Here is an 8,291-nt window from a genome sequence, read left to right on the forward strand (position 1 = left end):
GACCCTATCTTCTCTATCACTCTGTCCCAGCGCCCAACAAGGCCTCTACTTAGAGCAATAGTTATTTGTAAAAGAAAAGAAGCTTACTTTAGACTTAGTCTTACATAACTTGTGGTTGTGAGCCCGTAGCAAACTTATTTTTACATACATGATCAGCACTACCATAAGAGCAGAGTTTTGGCTCCCGAGCTCATCTGCACCCATGCTCAGAAAAAAATCAAAACAAATACTAGAAAAATTCAAAAAATTACAAATTTTTTTTGGATGGTAGATAATTTGACGCGTGAGGTCCGCTTCAAATTTCAACTCATTTGAGCATTTGAGCAGCTCTCGGCCAAAAAGACAAAATCGGGATCTATAAAAATATTTACTGTTCATGCACTGTTCTGACCCGATTTGTCTTTTTTGCCGAGAGCTACTCAGATGTCCAAATAAGTTGAAATTTGGAGCGGACCTCACACGACAAATTATCTATCACACAAAAAAATGGATTTTTTTGAATTTTTTTAATATTTGTTTTGATTTTTTCTCTGAGCGGGAGCAGATGAGCCTGGGCACCGAATTGGATATCCGCAATACTTGTTTGATAGTAGGACTGTCTTTTATTTATAGGTACATCATTGAAACATAGAGCATACTAAGGGAGGCACTCCGACGTATCTAACTTGTATAATTAGCAAAAGCTACAACTGAAATCAATGGATATATTTTAATTTTCCAGATAATGTTGTTAATGTCCTGCTTGGTAAGTTAATCATGTGACATCGTAAATAATGAAAGATACAATAATATGAAAAAAGTAACATTCAGTTCATCTGTCATAATGTGAATAACACACATAGATCAGTAATAAATAGAGTAGTCCACTTTTTACTACTACCGTGAGCTTGCTCTGCCCTCTACATGGAAAAAAGAAACAATGCGTATATCAACAATGTGACCAATGACTCCTAAACCTGCAAAATGTGTGGGAATCCCACAAGAATAAGACCCCTTGATGATGAGAGACGGTCTGGTTGCGCTTCCAGGTGGCTCTCCTTGAGGGCATGTTCTTGTGGTGGCGGCGACCCTTGCCATGAAGACCATGGAACTTCTTTCCAGCTGAGGTAAGACCACGAAGCTCACGGTGCTTGCGCACAGGCTTACAGGGCCAGTTGGGTCGTTGCAGACAACATTGCAATTGTGTGCAACTTCAAGAAGGGTGACCTCAAAGTACCCGTAGGTAGAGTCCTACATTACAATAAAAATGGGCAAGCAGAGAATTAGTGAGTAACAAAACAAGAATTACCAGTTATTTTCACATATTTTAGTAATTAACAAGTATATACCTCATTAGCCCAGTAGGAGTTGCGCACACGAAGATCATCTAGCTTGCACCCAGTTCTTTCTTTGACAACAGACGCTTGTTCCTCTAGAACTTGAGCTGGGTAACACCCTGGTGATTGCCCCTGGGCACTGGCCTCTTCCTTCCACATATATGGTGGACCACATACCACTGAACACAACAATATATAGGTAAGAAACTGTATCATGGAGAAAATAGTAAAGATTAGGATACCTGCACAAATAGAAGCACAGGACATTATGAATGAAGAGATAGATCAGTTACTGGAAAAAATAAACCATAAGCTATGTATCAATTCTATGGACCACAATATTTTACTAAATGGTACCATTTAGTTATCACAAGTACGAACCAAACCCTGAATGCAATGTATAAACTGAAGTACTTCAGTGTGCATGACTCGCATAGAAACATATACATCTAACACTGAAACCATGAACAGACTGCACTTGCTATGTTTGAGTACATGCGTTTCAAAAAGCATGAACGTTACAACATGGTCCAAATTAGTACTAAGAAACAGCGGTGCAATGAACGAAAGCTGTTAAAACTTACCAAATAGGTAGATAATGCAAGAAACAACCAGGCAGTGTCGCTTCAAACTTTCACTAACATGTTCGTGCATCATGAGTGGAACAAGGTTAGATCTGCTCCAAGACAAACTTCTGTCTGTCGTAGAAAAATGGCACTTCATTCAAAGACGTAACTTCAGCCAATAGTGCTATATTTCAGAGAAATCAATTAAGCTTATCAATATTCTCTCAGTACAGCAGTCCATGGCACTAAGAGAATCAAGATAATGAATTTTTTTCCTTACTGTTAATAACAACCAGTCACCAATGTATATCTCTGTGTAATAGAATGAATAGCTTCACTTGCATTACTTATGAAGATTAAAATCATGCTACGTACAGACATTCACGAAGTCATGTACATTCATTCAACAGATCCCTCCTAGCCTCTGAACCGAGGCATACTTTGCATGGACAATCCAAGAAGAAAGTTTGCTAAACCCTTCTATAAAATCTCTACGAAAAGTCTTACAATCCAGTACGTAGTTAAAATGTGAAAGAATCCAACCTTAAAACCATAAGTGTGTGTGCAGGTGTTGTTGACATTATTTGTGTGGTGTCTCCTATTGGTTCGATAACCTTAGTTTTTAACTGAGGGAAATACTATCTGCTACTATATTGTTGCTATGTGCAGGGGATCACATAAAATTCCACAGACGCTAGAAATGTGATATGTTGGAGTCCACCGAGCAACAATATAAGCACATACTACGATAAAAATAAGGGAAAGTATAGTGGCTGAACCCTAGCTCGGTGCACCCACGCAAGAAAACATAGCAAAATATTTTGAAGAAAATCTAAAACTTTGTGGGAATGATTATGAACAAATGTTATGGATGCTTGCAAAATTTGGTGGTCAAATAACATCCGAGGAGTTCTGTACAAAAAAAACAAATTACAAATTCTGCTCAAACAGTGCACATACATTTTGAGTAATTTTGTTTACAACAGAAACAGCCCAAACTCTGTTTCACAAAAATAAAATAGCCCAAACTCGTTTATATACAATACTGTACCCTATGCAATATATATATCACATAACGTGGTATGTTTGTCTCAAAAAAAAACATAACGTGGTATGTTTGATTTCACCGATCGAGCAAAAATGTTAAGAAACCCATCCATGAGCACAAGCAAGCAACAGTGCCCATCAAGTACTCTTCTCTGCACATGTGCCTTGCTTCTCCTTCAAACCCATGCCAAAATCAAGCTGTGATCTGATCTGCAGCGCGGCAGCCAGTGGAAGGGCGCCGAGGGATGACCCAGTCCGAGGTCCGAACGCGACGAGGATGAGCGACAACCCTCGGACGACAGTTGCACACGACAACAAGCCCTTGAAATTATGTGCATAGGAGCCGTACATAACTATTTTTAGCACAAGTCGAGCCAAGAGGACCTAAAGAGACAAAGACCTCGCTGAGGATCCAAAGGCTCCAGCTTCCACAACTGCAATAAACAAATCTCCTTCCTTCACTCCTAATTGGCGTCTGATGACACCGTCCATAACGTCATTAGCCTCCGAAGTGCCGCCTGCTAGCTTAAATTTGGAACAGGCAAACTCAGCAGCGGCTCCATGAAACGGGCAGGCATGCCCTTCTTCTTGCTTCCCTCAGCACAACCCAAATAGTATGGCTTAGCCAGTTTCAGCACAACTGAAATACTATATCAAGCTGCTCTTCTTTTCTCCGCCGACAGACAGACGCACCCCTTGGCTTGCTATTTCATCTATGGTCTACAATATCAGCCAGCCCTGCGAATTCTAGCGTCTGCGGAATTTTATGTGACCCCCCTGCAGGAATTATAATCAATGGTGAGTATATCTTCTCATTTTTCACCGACCTGTCTTTTGACATGTCCATTATCTGAGAAAACTTAAGTAGCTAGGCATGATGTCTGCTCACAATTTTTTTCCCATAGCCATGAACTGAAGATACTGTGATTTCTAATATAGTGACCTGTATGTGTACAACCTGTTAAAGTTCTGAAAATTTGCTACCACCCACCAGAAATGGCACTTTTGAGTAATATATTCAGGTGGGGTGGGTGATAGCAAATTTCAAGCCAGGTGTTGGTTAAAGAAAATTGGTATCACTGCAATGAATCCCAGGAAGGATGTCAATGTCCTTCATACTCTTATTTTTACAAAACGGAATTGCCTCGCCGATTATTAAACAAAAGGGAATTGCCCAATTAATAAACGGAAAACTGGGAGAAAAACGATACAAACAGACCACGTGCTGATTACTCCAAAAGCATGAAACACATGACCACATAATGTCTCTCATATTAATTTCGGCTTGATGTGCTAGAGGAATATTTCATGTATTTTTCCTCCATTTGTTATTCTGCTGTTCAAATACTTAGTCAACTGTTCACACTGCATTTAATTCAGGAAAATGTGGAGCAAAGTGCAACCAGACACACTGCAAAGATCATATGAATGAGTGTATCACAAAATCAATCATGGGTACCAGTGACAAGCCCAGCTCGGCTGATTTTCACGGCATCCTGGCAAACACGGCTTGCTGCGGCGCCTATAGTTCTCAGGACCCCATCGAGTCAAGCACTGCCAAGTACAATGATTCAGAGTTTCTTTTGCATCCACCAAACCCTATGAGCTACTGTCCTGCAGTGTCAATTGTTTCCAACAAGAATGGTCCCCAATTCTGCAATGTCAGCTGTGATGACACATCAGCTGGTTGGCGCCAAACCAGTGTGGCGGAGCACCCAAGGACCGACTCTGATGTAACTCTCAGCTACATAGAAGAGATGTTGATGCAGGACATTGATGACAAGGTCAGAGCACCTCATGGCGAGACTGCCATTAGAACCATGGAGGAGCCCTTCTATGAACTTCTTGCACAAAAGTATCCAGTTTTGCCTGACTTACTACCACTTTGTGGATGTGGTCGCGTAGAGAACCTAAATGGCAATGGCAGTAGGCTTAATGGACAATTATGCAGCAATTGCTCTGTTTATGTCACCTCAGATGATTATCACCCCAATGAAAACTCACAAAGATCTCAGGCTCCATGGACTTTATCCGCAATTGTTGGAGAGGCAAAACAATTCCCTCTGGGTGCTGAAAGAATGGAAATTGGTTTGAACATCAATGGCCTTTCAATTGCCAAAAAGCCTAGCCGAGATTATCATTCACCTCATATGAATGACAGAGACACAATGAAGGATGCATCATTTGAAGTTCGAGGTCGAAAAGTTTATCCAGGTATAGAAGAGCTTGATTTGTTAGAAGGAAGGAGAAACAAGCAGATTGCTTTTTCCTCCGATGAGCCGACGCGAAATGAGGCGTTCGACAAGGTTCTACTTTGCTCTGACCAGAAGCCCGTAGATGAAGGTATTATTTCGCAACGAACCATGGCAGATACATCCACCAAGCATGCACATAAAGACCATGGAAGAAAACCATCTAGGGAAACGACGAGAGGTAAAGCACGAAAGAAGAAAGAGGTAGTGGATCTCAGAACTCTCCTTATCCATTGCGCACAAGCAGTATCTGTTAACAACCATAGCTTAGCAAGTGACATACTTAAAAGCATAAGACATCATTCCTCACCAAGTGGGGATGATACCCAGAGGCTAGAGTTCTACCTAGCAGATTGCCTGGAGATAAGATTGTCTGGAAATGGGAGTCAGATAAACCGGAACTTCATCACTACACCAAGGAGTGCAGCATATATTCTAAAGCTATTCCATCTTTGTTTCACAGTATCTCATTACTTGAGATCATCATATTATTTCTCGAACAAAACCATCCTTGATGTCTCAAAGGGAAAATCACAAGTGCACATTATTGATTTTGGCATTTGCTTTGGTTTTCAATGGCCATCATTATTGAAACAATTAGCAGATAGAGAAGGTGGGCCGCCTAAACTTCGGATTACAGGTATAGAATTGCCCATGCCAGGTTTCCGGCCAGATGGTAGGAAGAACAACACAGAGCTGCGATTAGTTGAATATGCCGGCATGTTCAAAGTACCTCTTGAATACCGGCAGATCTCATCAAAATGGGAATCCATCTCCATTGAAGATTTGAACATTAACAAAGGTGAAGTGCTCGTAGTTAATTGCATAAATCGAATGAAGAATATTGCTGATGAGACAATATCCATCAACAGCGCAAGGAACAGAGTGCTCAATACCATAAGGATGATAAGGCCAAAAGTTTTCATACATGGAGTTGTTAACGGATCTTACGACAGCCCCTTCTTTTTATCATGTTTTAAAGAAGTCATGCACCACTATGCTTCATTGTTTGATATGCTTGATAAAACGACTCCACGAGATAACGAGACAAGATTGATCCTAGAGAGGGATATATACAAATATGAAATTCTCAATGTCATTGCATGTGAAGGATCAGAAAGGATTGAGAGGCCCGAGAGTTACAAGAAATGGAAGGTACGAAGCCTTAGGGCCATGTTTGAGCAGCTTCCATTGGATCCAACCATTGTTCAAGGAATACAACATATTGTGAGACGGATTTATCACAAAGACCTTTTTGTGGACGAAGAAGACCAATTCCTAGTGTTGGGATGGAAGGGAAGGATAGTCTATGCATTATCCACATGGAAGCCAAGTGAGTCTAACAATGAAGGCACTGATGATATTTGAAGTTTCACAACAAAGACAGGCGTTTGACAGTTTAACCAACCAAAGTGGTCGCTTGTGAGGTGTTGTCTCAACTCTCAACTCCCAAATGCCTTTCGATTTGCGTATTTTGTAATAATCAACATATTTTGGTCCATCTGAATGTAGCCTACTATCTTGAATTTGCTTCAACACTTCTATGTTTCTATTGATTTAACTACAAATGATTATCTCAATCTACCAATATCTTACAGGCCTCATTGATTCAAAGGATTTCCATAGGAAATTTTGAAGTATTGGAATTCTTAGGAATTTTTACTAGTTGCTCGTTTGATTAGTAGGATTGAATTCTACATGAATTTTTCCTAAGGATTCTCTTGTACGACAATCCATAGAAATTTTACCATCAACTCTAATATCTTGAAAAAATATCTTTCATTTTTCTTGTGAAGCAATCAAGCAAACAAAAACCCTGTAGGGTTCATATGGCCATGACATTAGAATCCTATGTTTTTCCTATTCCTATATTTTGGGAATCCTGCGAATCAAAGGAGCCTTAAAAGTTGATAACGATTGTCCAACAAGCTGAAAGAAGTCAGTGGTATTTCTTTCGCCACAAAAGCAAGGTACGTAAATAGTGGAAGGAAGACAGAAAAAAGAATCAACTATAAGGAATGGCAAAATACATAAGCTTGACAATACCCTGGAAGGCTGTAATCCTGAACGAGGAGCTCCTCTTGCACGTTTCCGGCTAACCGACAGTTCACTCTGTCCTCTTGGCTTCTCTAGGCTGGGTGTCAGTGTGAACTTCGACTTCTGTTCCGGCGGTTAGCGAGCACCAGTGCCTTTACTGGCGTCCAAGATTACCATGACTGGAGTGGTTGGGAGCCAGCAAGGCCCAGGTTGCTGACTATCTTCCCTCCATAAAATCCGGCTAGCTCCCAAGCCGAAGCCGATGAATAGGAGGGCCATCAAGATCCAAGGGAATGCTAAAATGAAGCTTGTCATCATCGGTAGCAACACCATATGAAGTAGGAACAGATATATTGTCACCTGCATCCCAAGTCAGTTGCGAAGCTTGGAAAGTTAGCACACCAGGAAAACAGTCGAAAGGAAGGCATTTGGTTGACCCATTGTAGGCCAACGAGTCAATCATGTGCGCACTAGATATTGGGAGTTATAGCTCTCGTCGGTATGCACTAAACAGAGCAGCCAAGCAATCTTCCATACCATCAAGTCAGAAGCACTAGCATGTGAAAATCTACATCTCACCTTCTCAAAAGCAGTGTACTCAGCCATCGATTGCAGATGTATTTTGTAAGAAACAAAACATTCATAGGAGTGGTGAGCTTGGCCACTGAGAAGCATGCTGAAACCATATGTCTTCATGCGTAAGGGAAATTGAGATGGAATAATGCGCACAGTCGCAGTTACCTTGGCAAATAACATATCACTTGGGTGATCAACTAGATAACCATGGTGAGATTCCTTCACCCATGTTTGATTATCACCAAAAGAGCATCAGCCTCATGATCGTAGGCCGAAAACAACCAGAGACAGTAATATAATCAGCTAGCAAAGCTCCTTGGAATCCACCAAACTCCAAACTCAGAGCACTGTGGCCCTTGCCGTATTTGCAACATTGCTAGATCAACACCATGAAAAGAGCATCCAGTTCTGCACTGTGCTTTGTGGTGCTCTGCAAAATATGCCTCTGTACATCTGAATCTTGTACAGAACACCAGGAAGTAGCAACACCAACAGCA

The 8,291-nt window shown here is 41.0% G+C and overlaps 1 pseudogene; it reads right to left on the minus strand.

The window, feature by feature from the left end:
• Positions 1–806: 806 nt before the first annotated feature.
• On the minus strand, positions 807–1,742 carry LOC119271864 (annotated as a pseudogene).
• Positions 1,743–8,291: the final 6,549 nt, after the last annotated feature.

The sequence above is a fragment of the Triticum dicoccoides genome, chromosome 3A (assembly GCF_002162155.2).
Source record: "Triticum dicoccoides isolate Atlit2015 ecotype Zavitan chromosome 3A, WEW_v2.0, whole genome shotgun sequence".
NCBI classification, from domain to species: Eukaryota; Viridiplantae; Streptophyta; class Magnoliopsida; order Poales; family Poaceae; genus Triticum; species Triticum dicoccoides.